This window comes from Equus asinus, chromosome 5, assembly GCF_041296235.1.
Source record: "Equus asinus isolate D_3611 breed Donkey chromosome 5, EquAss-T2T_v2, whole genome shotgun sequence".
NCBI classification, from domain to species: domain Eukaryota; kingdom Metazoa; phylum Chordata; class Mammalia; order Perissodactyla; family Equidae; genus Equus; species Equus asinus.
Window position 1 is genome coordinate 88,168,074 of NC_091794.1, and position 15,725 is coordinate 88,183,798.

At 45.1% G+C, this 15,725-nt stretch overlaps 1 protein-coding gene across 1 annotated transcript in view; it reads left to right on the top strand.

The window, feature by feature from the left end:
* The window catches only part of CSMD2 (CUB and Sushi multiple domains 2), a 588,433-nt gene that overhangs the window by 60,356 nt on the left and 512,352 nt on the right, over positions 1-15,725 (top strand). The window lies entirely within an intron of this gene.

The window sequence follows — 15,725 nt, forward strand, 5'->3', positions numbered from 1 at the left end:
CAAGACAGAGGGTTCACAGGGAGGGCTGTTACCCCCTCTGCAGAATGGGCAGACAGCCACACAGTCGTCGCTCTCCAGGTTTTGTTGACCTGGTGGCCTGCCATGCTCCATCACAGGGCTCATCCTGATCCTGCCAGCCAGGCTTTGGGCTCCCCCAGGAGCCAAAGGGCTAATGGCTTACCAGCCAAGCCCTGGGGAGCCTGGGATGCTAATTAGTGGTGCATTAATGAGCGGTTCTCTGCCAAGCCCTTAACCTCGAGGCTTTGTTTAAGATGCCTCTGAGCCCTTGGCTTGCAAGCTCCTGGAAAGGGTCACAGACATTTAAAGGATGGTGACAGCTCTCCTTTCTCTCGCTCCCTGCCCTCTCAGGGCAGTGCAGAGGTGAGGCTGCCAAGCCTGCAGCAGGAGTGGGGGTATCTTGGGCCCCCTGTGACTAGTAGTTCCTCCTAGACGAGACAGGGCTTACCCATCTTCCCTTGACATTCAGCAGGGTTTGGCACAGAGTGGATGTTCAGTGACTCTTGGGTGAAGGGACTGGAGCCCTCTCCACTCACTCATCCCACAAATATTTCATGAGCATCTGTCGTGTTCCAGGCTGGCCTGGGTGCTGGGAATACGGCAGTGAGCAAAACAAAGTGACTGTCTTCACAGAGGTTACATGCTAATGGGGGAGATGGGTACGGACTTGAATACATGCTTTTAGAGTTCAAAGACATCAAGGCTAGAGCTAGAAAAGAGACTGGGATGGGATAGTGCTTAAAACAATGAGACTGATGAGGTCACAAGGCAGTGAGTCCTCACCATCGGATGCTGAGCTCAGGGTGATGCCATTTCTGGGTACCTGCACAGACTTTTGATGAATATTTAGTGATTGTTGAAAGATAGAAAGTCAAATCAGGCCAACTGGGCACTTGATGGGGGTGTCGATGGCTGGAGGCAAATGCTCCAATTCCACCCGCTAGAGTTAGGAGAAACTGACGAAAATAATGGTGACAATGTGAAAGCAGTACGTTGTTCATCCTTGACAAACATCATTTAGACAATAATAAGAAATTAGAAAAACTGAATAATATTGATAACATGAATTTTTTCACCCTTCAACCACAAAATATATGTTCTTTTCAAATACTCATAGAACATTTGCCAAAAAAATGATGTTATAATGAGGGAAAAAAGTGAACAAATTCTCTCTTCCAGCTTTCCTTGTTCTTAAGGCAGGGTCCACACATGTGTGGTCAAACCTCTGTTTTCAGACATTTGGGTTTTCTGGCTCTGAGAGAGAGGTATAGAAGACCCACCAGAGATGAGATTGCTCTGGCCTGGAAGGGTGGGGATTTCCATAACCTGGGGAGGTGGTCCTGGCAGGAGGGGCCTGGATGTATTCTTGGCCACAGGACAGTCCCCCTGGCCAAGCAGCCGAGTTTGAGGAGGAGACTCCCAAGGTGGTACCTTCACCAGGTCGTCCCTGCTGGGGCTCCTGATCTCTGTCATCTTCCTGATGCGCTCTCTTCAGTTCATTTCAGAATGTTTATCGCTTTCCCATGCAACATTTCTACCTCCACAGTACCTGGGATCACGTCCTGTTTCTTGCATCTACTCCTGTGCATTTGCGTTTTCTTTCTTTTTACTCAGTTAGTTTTGCCCGAAATTTGCTTATTTTACTGGTCTTTTTAAAGTTCCAACTCTAGAGCTATCAATTTTATTCTTTCTCTATTATCCAACTTATTGATTTCTGCTTTTATCTTTACTCGTTCTTTTCTCCCACTTACCTTAGGCTGATGCTGCTCTTTTGCTGATTTCATGAATTGAATTAGTTTCATTATTTCTTGTTTGATAATAAAAACATTGAAAGGCATTTTTCCCTAAGTGCCACTTTGACCATATTCCATAAATGTTGATGGATGGTCATTATTTTAGAAATAGTCTCTAATTGCAATTTTGTTCCTTCCTTGACTCTAGGGTTTTTTCCTCCAATTTTCCAGTAATATTTTTAGTACTTAAAAAATTATTATATAGTTATATTGCATTATGATCAGATTATGATTTCTACTTTGGAGAATTTGTTGAGCTTTTTCCCTCAGTATATGATCATCTTTTTGTAAATGTTCTGTGAGTATTTGAAAAGAATATATATTCTATGACTGAAGGGTGAAAAAATTAATGTCATTAATATTATTCAGTTTTTCTAATTTCTTATTTATTGTTTAAATGATGTTTGTCAAGGATAAGCAATGTATTGTTTTTGCATTTTCAACGTTGGTTTTCCCAATTTCTCCCTTTATTTCTAAGTTTTTACTTTCTACGTTTTGATGCTACACTCTTCAGCATGTATTTTCAAAAGTTAGATCTTCAGAGCAAATTCTATATTTTTTCAATATAAAACTTATTTTTATCTCCAAATGTTTTTTTGCCTTAAATTCCACTTTGATACTAAGATTTACCACCTTCATTTTTTCAGGTTTGTGCATATAGAGTCCATCTTTGCCAATTCCTGTATTTTAATGTTTCTATGTCTTTGTTTTAGGTGTGTCTCTTAGTACAACAGATAGTTGGATTTTTATTTTTATATCTTCCCTGAGGGGCCGACCCCATGGCCGAGTGGTTATTTTTTTTTTTTCGAGGAAGATTAGCCCTGAGCTAACTACTGCCAATCCTCCTCTTTTTGCTGAGGAAGCCTGGCCCTGAGCTAACATCCGTGCCCGTCTTCCTCTACTTTATATGTGGGATGCCTACCACAGCATGGCGTGCCAAGCAGTGCCATGTCCGCACCCGGGATCCGGGCCGGTGAACCCCGGGCCACTGAGATGCAGAACGTGCAAACTTCACCACTGCACCACCGGGCCGGCCCCCTGGCCGAGTGGTTAAATTCGTGTGCTCTGCTTTGGTGACCTGGAGTTCACCAGTTCGGGTCTTGGGCTCAGACATGGCACTGCTCATCAAGCCAGGCTGTGGTGGCGTCCCACATAGAGGAACTGGAGTGACCTACAGCTAGGATGTACAACTATGTACTGGACCTTTGGGAAGAGAAAAAAAAAGTGGAAGATTGGCAACAGATGTTAGCTCAGGGCTGATCTTCCTTATTAAAAAAGCACACTAAAAAATCTTTTTTTAACAGGAAAGTTTAATTCACTCACACTCTGGGGTGGTAACTGATATATTTGCTGTTGTGTAATATTTAATACTTACTGTGTTGTTGCTTTTTTGGTGAGGAAGATTTGCCCTGAGCTAACATTTGTTGCCACTCCTTTTTTATTTTGCTTGAGGAAGATTAGCCCTGAGCTAACATCTGCACCAATCTTCCTCTACTTTGTATGTGGGATCCCCCAACAGCATGGCTGATTAGTGGAGTAGGTCCACACACGGGATCTGAACCCACAAACTCAGGCTGCTGAAGCAGAGCGCACGGAACTTTAACCACTCGGCCATGCGGCTGGCCCCAATACTTACTGTTTTTAAGCATTCTTACTATTATTTCCTTTCTCTATCTTCAGGTGCAAGTTTTCTTTGCCTTCCCTGTGATTTTTATTGCAGTTGTGGTTAAAGTTACTTCTTCAGAATACATTTTAAGTTGTATTTCTCTGTCAACAGCTTGTCGGGTTAGCCTTTTTCATAATTGAGTAGAAATTACTGCATATTGTAGAAATTCCTTAGTGTTTGTAGCATGTGGGTATCTGCTGCTTTCCTAGTTTACCACATGGCCGTATATTTTCTCTCCTTTTATACGCCTGAGATTATTCCTGTGAGAATTTAACGGGTCAGGTTGAAGGGGAGTTTAACATGTTGTCTCAGCTTTCCATCTTGAACTGGAAATTTCTCTTAAGATTTTTATTCTTTTTGATGCTATTGTGAGTAGAAGTATTTTTAATTTAATTTTTGGGTTATTCATTGCTAATCTATAGAAATACGGTTGGTTTTTGTATATTTATCTTGTGTCCTGTAACCTTGCTGAACTCATTATTGAAAGTTCTAATAGTTTTTTTTATATCTGCAAATAAAAACAGTTTTAGTGCTTCCTTTCCAATCTGGATGCCTTTTATTTCTTGTTTTGCCTAATTGCACTGGATAAAATCTCCAGTACAAAACTGAATAGAAATGGTGAGAGTGGACGTTCTTGGCCTGTTCCTGATCTTGAAACATTCAGTCTTTCACTATTAAGTATGATGTTGGCTGTAGGTATTTGGTAGAGGCCTTCTAATGAAGGTTTTTAAGCAGAGGATTTTGGCACGATCTGGCTGCAGTGCGGGAAATGCACTGGGGTGGGGGCCATGTTGGTTGACTGCCAGGGGCCAGGCAAGAGACACTGGTAGCCTGAACTAGAGCAATGAAGAGAGAAGGTGGTGTGGATTTGTATGATGTTATGGGAAAGCATCGTCCCTGGACTTAAGGGTGGATTTATAGGGACTGTGGAGTGGGAATAAGAAAAAGGAAGGGGTGAAGGATGACTCCACAGTGTCTGGCTTGGAAGCAGAAAGCAAGCCGGATCAGCCCGTGGTGAATTCCAGGCTCCAGCAAAATGTGGTCTTCACGGCATATGAGGGCATTTGCTGTATTGATGTTTCTCTTCATCTGGTAGAACAGGTAGGTCACCTCCTCACACAGTGTTTTCCTGTGAGACAATAGGGTACAGTGGGGGCACGCCTAGATTTATACCCAGCTAGGTTCTACATTTATTAGTGCTGTGACCCATGCAGAGTTTGGCTTCTCTGAGCCTCATCTATAAAACGGAGGTGACCCTGACTCGCCTTACAGGATTGTTGTATGTGAGCCACCTGCTGCAGACCCCTGAGTGCTCCATAAACATTATCTGCTCCTTCCTGCCCTTCTGTTCCTAGGACTAGGACTTAGGGTTCTAGCGGGCTTTGGTGCCTGTCTTGACACTTCATCTGTGGCCGATCTATTAGCCTACGTAGATCAGGGAACAGCGGGGCTGGAGGACAGACACTGAAGAAGGAATTGGGCTCAGGGGCATTACTGATCCCACAGTAGCCCAGCAGTGGGGCAGGACTGCCAAGAAGCCTGTAGCAGTTTCTCTCTGCTTGATTCACTTGGGCTTTCTGTGTTTATTGTTTAAAACTTGACAGACGTAAGTTTTGCAATTCTGCTGTCTGTGCGTTTTAATGCATCTCTCTTTTCTCCCCTTACCTCCTACTTTCTGATCTTTTTCACTTTATTTATGAAGCATTCCTGCAACAGGCTGAAGTGTCACCTCCCCACCCCAAATCGCACCCTCCACCCCCTTTAACACTCACCTTTCTCCTGCCTGCTTATGGGCTGTGTGGCGAGCACTGAGCTTCGCTCCCGCTCAGATTCTCAGATCTCTGAGGCTGGGAGTCAAGCCTTCTCCCACATGTTGCTGTGGCAGATCCGTGCCGTGAAATAGATATCTTGCCAGTGCATGACATGACTTTGAGTTCCAGCTCCTTCCTAGCCACCTGGCATGGGCAAGTCACTCCGACTCGTATCCTCAGTTTTCTCATCTATGAAGTGAGTAAATCAATATCTACCTTACAGGTTGATTGGTGAGGATTACACGAAATAGTGTGTGTAAACTGCTTTGAATTGTGATAAGATATAAACAAAAGGAATACTTGTATATTTGGAGAAAAAATTAGAAAACGCAATTTAGCCGAAAGGAAAAAAAAAACCCTTCAATACATTTATAAGTTGTTATAAGCTGTAGAGCATTGGTACTCAAGTAAAGGCAATTTTGACCCCCAGGGAGACGTTTTTGGTTGTCACAACTGGAGGGAGCCTATGGCATTTGGTTGGTCCAGGCCAAGGGTGCTGCTGAACGTCCTGCCATGCACAGGGTGGCTCCCACAACAAAGAGTTATGTGGCCCCAGATGCCGGTAATGCTGAGACTGAGAAATCTCGAGGTGGGGTGACTGAGGAGGTAAGGCCTTTAGCATCAGACATACCTGGGTTCTAATCCTATTTCTATGTCAGTGACCTTGGACGAGTGAGTCTCGCATGAGCCTCAGTTTCCTCCTCTGCAAAATGGGGAACTGTCAGGGATTCTCTGTATTGACAGCAGCACCTGGCATCGTTAATGAAGAGAGGCGCCAGCAGGCACGCTGCGCACAGCTTGTTCTATATGCAGATGCCATTCATCTCCCAACGACTCCCTTTCTCCACCAGGAGTTCGTAGCCATCTTCTTGAAAGCATCTCACATTTCATCTAGAGCTATTCACAAGCAGCAGCATCCCAGGGTGCCAGAAGGCAGCGTCTGGCTGCTTGAAATTAAATTTACAATAGAAGCTGATCAGATTCTTCTCATAATGGATCAGGGTGGGAAACAGGAGTAGGAGCTGGACCCGAAGGCCGGGGAGCCTGTAGGAGTTTGGAAATTAGCAAGAAAAGAACAAAGAGTCTTCCATATAGTGCAGTGTCAGCCCTGCCTGGATGAGTTACTGAGACAATCCCCACATCCCTGCTTTTGCACAATTAGATGGCCTCTCTGTGCTGGCAAACATCCTATTGCGTCGCTGTTTAATACGGAATGAAGTTTTCTAATGGAACACGAACAAACATTATCTATGGAGATGCTGCTAATAAACTGCATCACTGTATATTGGAGGGTTTATAGGGCGCTGGTGATGACTGCACCAGTTAAGCACAGCTAAGCATTCCTTAATTTAGACATTTGGGCTCAAGTTATGGGAAACACTACAACTCGTTCCCTCATTACTGGCAGTACACATTCTGTCATCAGCCTAAGGTGGAATGCAGCTCTAGTCATCTGGAGCCAGTTACAGGTTTCACACAACTGATGTTAGACACCTGTTTGGAAGTGGTAAAAAATCCACAAATTTGCCAGATTTACCATCTTCTTATAAATACATATCACAGCAGAGGCCCCTAAAGGACCTGCCTGTTGGATTCCTTAAAAAGTGTGCCTTGCACATCAATAGGGTTGTCCTTGGAGGGTTCCCTCCCCAGAGTGCCTTGAGAATGTGCTCTTGTGGGCAGGAGGTGGCCGGAAGGAGCCCTAGGCAGGAAGGAGCATTCCTTGTATAGATTGAAACAGAGAGAGGATGCTGGAAAGGGGAAAGAAGAAAGGATGGCTCTGAACACCTATTACGGGCCAGCCACCAGGCTAGACACATTCCTTCATTCAGTCATGGTCATTTATTCAACATTTATTAAATATCTACCAGGAACGCCAAGTGTTGGGGATACAACTGTTAACAAGACAATCTCTGCTTTCAAGGAACCGTCTCTTTTGGGAGATAGATAAATTAGCAGGCAACGATAGTCCAGGATGCTCCTCTCTGTGTCTGGGGAAGCTGATTTGGTCTTGGGGAGATCTTTGTAGACGCTGATCTGTGGGCCTGGGATGCCCTCCCTCCCTCTGCCCTTTTGCTTAGTTATCGTTTCTTCATTCTTCACATCTCAACTCACTTGTCACTTCCTCACCCAGGGAATCCTCTGAGACACCTATACGTCTCAACCTGGTCATACCCTCCTGTGATACCCCCTCAGACTACCATGCATCCATCCTTCATGGATTCACATGTACATGTGTGTGATTATTTGATTTATGCCCATCTCCCATGAGACTGTAAGCTCCTTGACTACAAGAACTGTTTCTGTTTTATTCTCCATTGGATCTCTAGGGCCTGGCTCATAGTAGGTCCTCAAAAATATTTATGGGAGTAAATGAATGAATGCTCCCTGGAGGAAAGGGTCCATGACAGGGCATGATGGGAGGGATGGGGAGAGTGTTTCCAGCCAGGAGAATAGTATATGCACATGTCCAGTCGAAATCGAGGGAAAGATGAAATGCAGAATGGCAATGGGTTCATGGTGGGTGGGGTGTAGAGGGGAGATGGGCACGTGGCTGGGCCAGATCATCAGGAGCCCTATACGCCATGCTGGGGAGCTTGTCACATATCCTAAGGGAAGTAGGGACACACCAAAAGGTCTTAAACAGGCATTACACGTGTTATCTAATAACTCAACAGCACCCCCTGGGCTGGGTAGTATTCATTTTCTTTGCAGAGGTTAAATAAGTGTCTGAGGTTTCTAGGCTGCCAAGTGGCTAAAAGAAGAAGGGACCATGGGTCTCCTAGAGCCAGAAACCAGGCTTTTTCCTCCACACCAAGATGCCTTCTTACTGCTTTGGATCCATTAGCATTCATTCCATTTCCTGTTAAAATATTCATCCCATTTTCCTTTTTAATCAGTTTCTTTAAAAAAGTAAAAGTAACAGGAACTCACTACTTTAAAAAAAGTCAAGCAGAGCAGCAGGGTATGGAGTAAAAGTCTCCAAGTGCCTCCTTCCTCAGGCCCCTGTCCCTGCCCCGCTCCCTGGTGGTAGCCGCTGTTAACAGTTTGGTGTGGGTCCAATTTCTTCTTAAATAAAGATTCATTAAACTGCCCATGAGGCTTATTGGGACATCTATCAGCCCTTTAAAAATTGTTCTGATGAATTAAGTGTAAACTAATTAGAAACATGGATTCAATTACCGTCGAAACACACAAGGGTTTAATAATTAATAGGAAGAGGGCTTGAGGCCATAGGCATTATGGATTTTATCAAACCCCTAACATCTGAAAGTAAATATGCTTGATTCACCCTAAATGCTGGCAGATTTGGAGGCAAACCTGTTGGTAGGAGCTTTGCATTTAATCAGGAAAGTTTTCTATGATTGATAAGGAGTCAGCTCAAGTGCGTAGAGGCCGGAGCCTGCTGGCTATGGCTGGACTGGGCAGCAGCCTATCTTGCCAGGGCCCTGCAGTCAGCTTGGTTCATGATCTTTCACCAGGCAAGCTTGGGGGGATCCACTGAGGTCCCCAGTGAGATCACTGACCCCAACTATGGGCCCAGAGCATCTCGGGAGCAACACTGGCCAAGCAACACTGGGCCAAGAAACACTGCAGGACTTTTGGGGGAAACATTCTGTTTATCCCCTTGAACTGTGAGTTATGATGACTTAGATGGACTTAGAGGAGAGTCAGGGGGTTGGAGTAAATATTAACCTGTTGTGCCCCAGGTGCTTCGTGTACCACATCTTATTTGATCCTCATAATATTCCCGGAGGTGAGAATTATTACCTCCATTTTTCTTGCTGAGGAAACTGAGTCCCAAAGAGGCTACGTGGCTTGGGGCAGCTGTATTCAAACTTCCAGATCTGCTTGTCACCCAGTTTCACACAGGTGGGCACAACTCCACAAGGGCTGAAGGAGTCTGTGAAAGGGGAGGAAGCAGGATCTGCCCGGCTTGTGGCTTGGGGAGCCAATTGCAGTGACCCATGGGGCAGGCATGTGCTCCATCACCTAATGCCAAAGGGTAGGTTTGGGCAGACGTGGTGGGGGAGGGTTGGCAGCAGGTGATATACAAAGCCAGGTGGGCAGCAGTGTCGGGGTCCTGAGCAATCTCTCCATTCACAGTAGGACTCTGTGGTTCAAGGTCAAAGTCAATTTTTGTGGCAAAGCCTCACCTTGCTCCTTTGCCAAGTCTGCTATTTAATGGCAGCCAAAATTTAAGGCCCCGTGGAGCCTGAGTCTGTGGCCAAAAGGCTGTGCTGCTTACACCCCTCCCCATGATTGGTCCTGCCCACAGTGTTATCAGGTGTTGGTCAAAGATGCGACATTACCCCAGAATGGATTTGGTCACCCCTTGACCCTTATCTTCCCCTTTCTTGCAAGTGGTAGGTGACAGGGGTGTTGCTGAGACAGAAAAGTGTCTCCTTCTTTATCCTCTACTCTTATTCCCTGAACCTTTGGGACAGCAGAAATTGCTGTTCCAGGGAGCCTGGTAACCCAGGGATGTTGTCCTCAGTGTAGAAGCAGATTTGGACATGTAATTCTAGCCTTTACTCTGTTTCTTTGTCAGCAGAAATGGTACCCAAATGAACATCTCCTAAGTATTGAGCTCCTTGTTCCCTGCGAATTAAAATAAATGTAAAAGTAAATCAATTCCCAGCTTTTAAGTGAACAAAGAGCCCAAGTTATTGCTTCCTTGGGTGGGTCTGAGCTGCCACACGATGTGGGGCCCAGAGCCAGGACAGGGGCAAGGAGACCTGGCTCCCTTCCAGCTCAGCAACTGGTTTGTTTGTGATCTTCACCGAGTCCTGTCCTCCTTAGGGCCAGCTGCATCTTCCTAACTTATAAATTGAGGTCTTAAGTCCAGGAGAACTCCAAAGCTTCTTCCAGCTCTGAAACCGTGTGATTCAGTGATGCCAGAGATGTATGTAGCAGGACTATAAAATACCCTTGATCTTCTCAGATTATTTCTGCCCTACTCAGGTACTACTCTTGGCTCTTTTAAGAATTCCACCATTTGTCTTTGGCGTCAGGGTTTATTTTCCAATGGCTTGTTAAGCAGTGTGGCAGAGAAGGCTAAGCATCCACCATCATTCTTACTCCTCTTCCACAGTGTAGAGTTGTCCGGGGGAAGCAGCTGCCCAGCCAGGGATGATATTTCCCAGCCTCGTCTGCATCCAGGTGCAGCCATGTGGCTTAGTGGTCAGTAAAAAGTGGTCAGAAGTAATGTAGCTCCCTCCCAGGCTTGGCACAGAAAAGCTCCCCTGTGATCTTCTGCTCTCTCTTTCCCTGGAGACAAGAAGCCTGAATGCCTGGATGGCGGGGGGTGAGAAGTAAACCCTCCCCTCTGCCCCAGCTGAGCACACAGTGTGGTGTGGCGGTTAGGAAAGAAGCTTTCAGCCAGCCTGCCTGGGTTCAAGTCCTTGCTCTGCCTCTTACTGGCTGTGTGACTTTGAGGAAGTCACTTCTCTCTGAGTCTCAGTTTCTACATCGCAAAGTTGGGATTATAGTTGTATCCACCTTGCAGGGAAGCTGTGAAGATTCAACTACCCAGAAGGCATGATGTATATAGAAGATGCTGGACATGTGGTAAGCACTCAGTAAATGTTAGTCGTCTTGTCACTATTGTCCTGTCCAAAGCTGACCTCCTCCAACTACCTTCCTCTGCCTTCCAAGCCACCATCAGCTCTTGCCTCGATGATCACAACAGCCTCTTACCTGGGGTCCCTGCTATCGCTTCTGTCGCGTTCAGTCAATGCCAGAGCTAGAGGGATCTTTTATTTTTTCACTTCTTAAAGAATAATCTTTTAATTAAATAAATAAAAGTAATTTTGGATTTACAGAAAAGTTATGCAGGTGGTACAGAGAGTTCCTACATACCCCTCACCCAGATTCCCTTATTATTAATATCTTACATTTGTATGGGACATTTGTCACAGTTAATGAACCCATATTGACTTATTGTTATTAACTGAAGTCCATATCTTATTCAGATTTCCTTAGTTTTTACCTAATGTCCTTTGTCTCTTCTAGGATCCCACCCCGGATACCACATTATGTTTAGTCATCCTGTCTCCGTAGCTTCCTCTTGGTTGTGACAGTTTCTCAGACCTCCCTTGTTTTTGGATGACTGACAGTTTTGAGGAGCACTGGTCAGGTGTTTTGTAGAATGTTCCTCAGCAGTTGGGATTTGTCTGATGTGTTTCTCCTAATTAGACTGGAGTAATCCGGTTTTGGAAGGAAGATCATGGTTTCATGGCATCGTGTCAGGATACACACTATCAACATGACTTATCCCTGTTGATGTTGACCTTGATCAACTGGCTGAGCTCACGTAGGTCAGTCCCCTCCATTGTGAAGTTATTCGCCCCTGCATGCTGTCCTCTTTGGAAGGGAGTCTCTGTGTGCAGCCCATTCCTGCAGAGTGGAGAGTTGTGCTTCATCTTGAGGGCAGAGTATCGATATAAATTACTTGGAATTCTTCTGCAGGGGAGATCTGTGTATTTTCCTCCATTTGTAATTTGTTTATGTCTATATGAATTCATGGGTATTTATTTTATAGCTTGGGTTATATCCAATCCTAATTTATTTATTTTGTTGCTCAAATTGTTCCAGCTTTGGCCATTGGGAACTCTTTTCATTGGCTCCTGTTTCTTTTGATATTTCTCCATCATTGTCAGTTTTTGTTTTTGAGGTTGTTTTTGTGGCTGTTGTTTCACCAAAGCTCTTCATAGAAATGAGCCTTGGTTCCCTTAATTGGAAAATGGTGTTAGAAACCAAGATCTGGTGCCATGTGTACTCATTACTATTGGGACATCATTGCTTCTATGCCCTCTCAGCCGACATAGCAAGGAAATATATGTGTGTATACTAATGCGCAGATACACACATATCTATAAATATTTTTATTTGTATCCATCTAAATGTGTTCAGCTAAATATGAGTTCATACTGAAGTTTCCAACTCTAAGCCATTCACACATGGGTCATTCTATCCTCCTCCCCTTGCTTGTCTGGAACCTTCCACTCCAATAGTGAGAACCCTGGCTCCCACCATCTGCCATCCATTTACTTGACTGTTAAGTACCAGGATATACGTATAGTGGTATCAGAACTGTTAAGCCGTACCCTCATGGGAAATGACTTTATCTGCAAGAGCACAGTTCTTATGTGCAGTTCCTTTTATCTTTAGTCTTTGCGCTCATTTTGAAAGCTACTTAGATAAGCACTGAGAAGAAAATACTCATCAGGGAACGGGTGTGAAGTGGAAGGGCTGAGATTTTAATAGAGTGGCCAAGGAAATTGTCACTAAGAAGGTGACTTTTGAATGAAAGCCTGAAACGACGTGAATTTGGTGTCTCCGTCAATCTTCAGGTGGCTCCAGGGCACTTGTTGTGTTGGGTTGTGTGTCTTATCTGTGTTTCCTTTCTCAGGGCTCAGCAGGTATCATTAAGGAAATTTCTGGGAAAGGAAACATTCATCAGTAACTTCAGGTGACATGATAGACACTCAGGCACATGTTATGGCACCTGTCCCCCAGGAGCTGTGCTGACTGGGGTTCCCAGGGTAGTATGATGCAGGCAGTGAAGACAGTGTAGATTCATGTGACTGGTGAAGTCATAGAAGTGATTTCTGACCTCATGATGCCCATCAGCATCTTGGAGGCTGGCAATGCAGTGTCTTCAGTCCTGCCCAAAGGAGACAACGTTTTCACAAGGTTTATATCGGCGAGCTTCTCTGCACCTGGCAAGGGCTTTCACCGTATCCTCCTGATTCTGTCCTCATCACCATTGACACTTTCATCCCTTAATAAGCAGTGACAGCCTTATCAAGCAGCCTTATCAAGGAAAGAAGTTATACATTTGGTTCCACCTTCCCAATTTGGTTATTTTTGTCCCAAAGGACTCTCACCTAGTGATCTGGGGGCTTTGTATGTCCTGGCCAATCGGTAGAGGCACCTCTGACCTCTCTCTTCTCCAAAGTCCTGCAGCCACATATCACAGACAAGGTAGATCTTAGACTTATCTAAATCCTACACAGCAAAGGGGAAAGGTGAAAGAGCCGGCTCTGACAGTCCAGCTGTATTTCAATCATCACAGCAATTCATCACGGCCCATAGATAAATTCAGAAAGCTAGAAAGCTGTCAAGGCCCTTGGTAGGTGGCAGAATGAAGACAAGAAGAATTTTTGCAGACCAAGACAAGTTTGGAATTATCCATCAGCTGCGAGGCTGTACCCTTCAAGTGCCTAGTTTTGCTCCTCCCAGCTCTGATTGATATTTTAAGCTGCCCAGACGTATTATTTACGTCTCTCAATAATCCAGTAAGTGGCTTTTTTGGTCCCAATTTGCAGAGGAGAAAGCTGAGATTCAGAAGGGCACATAAGCAGAGTGCTAATAAGAGGTGGCCAAGTTCTCAGTGTTTTATCCCTGCTCTGAGTCAGTGCCTTCCAGCCATATGGACTGCTGGTCCAACGAGGGACAGGAGAAAGGCAGCCTGAACACAGAGCCGTCCATCCTAAAGGACACCGATGGGTGAGAGGGAACCTCCAGAGATCTGATTCCCCTCCCACAGGCCCCCTCCCCATATTGAAATTTACCTGAACTTGGGCGAAAAAGAGAGAACGGAGTAACTGTCTCCTCTCTGCTGTGCTCTTCCTCCAATGTAAGCTAGGTGAAGACCTCAACATGGCAAATTATTTGCAGAATCCCTGAAGGAGTGGGTTCCTTCTATTTTGGAGTATGTAGAAGAGTAAAGATTTTCTTTAATTAGATAGTGCCGGCTAGATTTAATTAAAGCTTCAAACCTGCAATTTTCTTTGTTTGATTGATCAGTTGGTGCTGATTGCCTGGAGTAATTATGAAGGGGGAGGTGGCGTTTTCAAAGTCTGGTGGCGATCAGAGGCAGACAGACCGAGTCAACTCCTGGATAGTTGGCTGTCAGAGTGGATTCTGAAAAGGTTTAGATTGCACAAATGTTTGTTAGCGGGTCAAATGGAAAATAAGGTGTCTAAACTGCGCTTTTGTCTAAACCGTGCTCCCAGCCGGTGCCTCTGTAGAAAGGTTCCCTTCTGCCTCCTTTCTTCAAGTGTAATCACGCCCCCGAGACCGGGCGGTATTCTGTTATTTTTATCTTTCTTTTGTGAAATAATTAAAGTACCTTGTGGGGAGTGTCTCATAAAGGGCTTTTCAAATTGCTAGAACCCAAGGAGGGTCAGGAGAGAAAGGCAGCCTCTTATAAGCTCAGTGAATTTAGGGAACTCAGAAGGAGTTTTGAAGCCAGGCAGTCCTGGGTTTGAATCCTAGCTCTGTGACCTTGGGCAGCTTCCATTTCTCTTTCCTCATCTTCAAAGAGGGAGAGTTGTTACGAGGATCTGATGAGCTGGTGGGTGTATATCTAGTGCCCAGCCTGCAATGGGTTCTCACTGATGTCTGTCCCTTCCCCTTCCTGTGTTCTGTTGCCTTCTTGAGGCATGAAAGCTCCTACCATGAAAGCTCCATGAGCTCTTGGGATCACAGCCATCTCACTCACCATTACAAATAGCCCCTGATGGATAGCTTGGTACATGGCTGGGCTCGACAAATATTTGTCCACTGGATGAATCAATGAATGAATACCCTGTGCATTTAGGTCCCCCCAAAAGTAAGCAACACCAGTACAGGGTGGAAGAGGTGACTCCATTCATGAAACCCTGAGGGGACTTGGTCTCCAGTGGACACAGTATGAAGAGTGGTGGGGCTGCCACTTGAAAGCATTGGTGGGAGAAGCTGTCCTCTTTTCTTCTGAACTGGTTAAACTACACCAGGAGACTGAGTTTACTTCTCAGTTATACACTGGAGGAGGATGCTAAGGATGATGGTCAAGACTACTGCAGTGTAGGGGCTGGCCCAGTGGTGCAGTGGTTAAGTTTGCACGTTCCATTTTGGCAGCCTGGGCTTCACTGGTGCAGATCCCGGGTGTGGACATGGCACTGCTTGGCAAGCCATGCTGTGGTAGGCGTCCCATGTATAAGAAAGTAAAGGAAGATAAGCATGGATGTTAGCTCAGGGCCAGTCTTCCTCAGCAAAAAAAAGAGGAGGATTGGCAGCAGATGTTAGCTCAGGGCTAATCTTCCTCAAAAAAAAAGAGGTAAAAAAAAGACTATTGCAGCATAGAAAAATGTTTGAGTCAAAAAGCAAATCAGGCCACAGAATGGCCTGGGCATTATGTAAATCACTATGTAAGAATATATATACAGGCAAAAAAGACTGGAGGGAAATATAGCAGCATGCTAATAATATAGATATTAGGATGACTTGATTATAAATGATCTTCTAATCTTTATTTTAAAAAAATTGGGGGGGGGGGGCTGGCCCTGTAGCTGAGCGGTTAAGTTCGTGTACTCCACTTTGGCGGCCCAGGGTTTCACCAGTCTGGATCCTGGGTGTGGACCTAGCACCACTCATCAAGCCATGCTA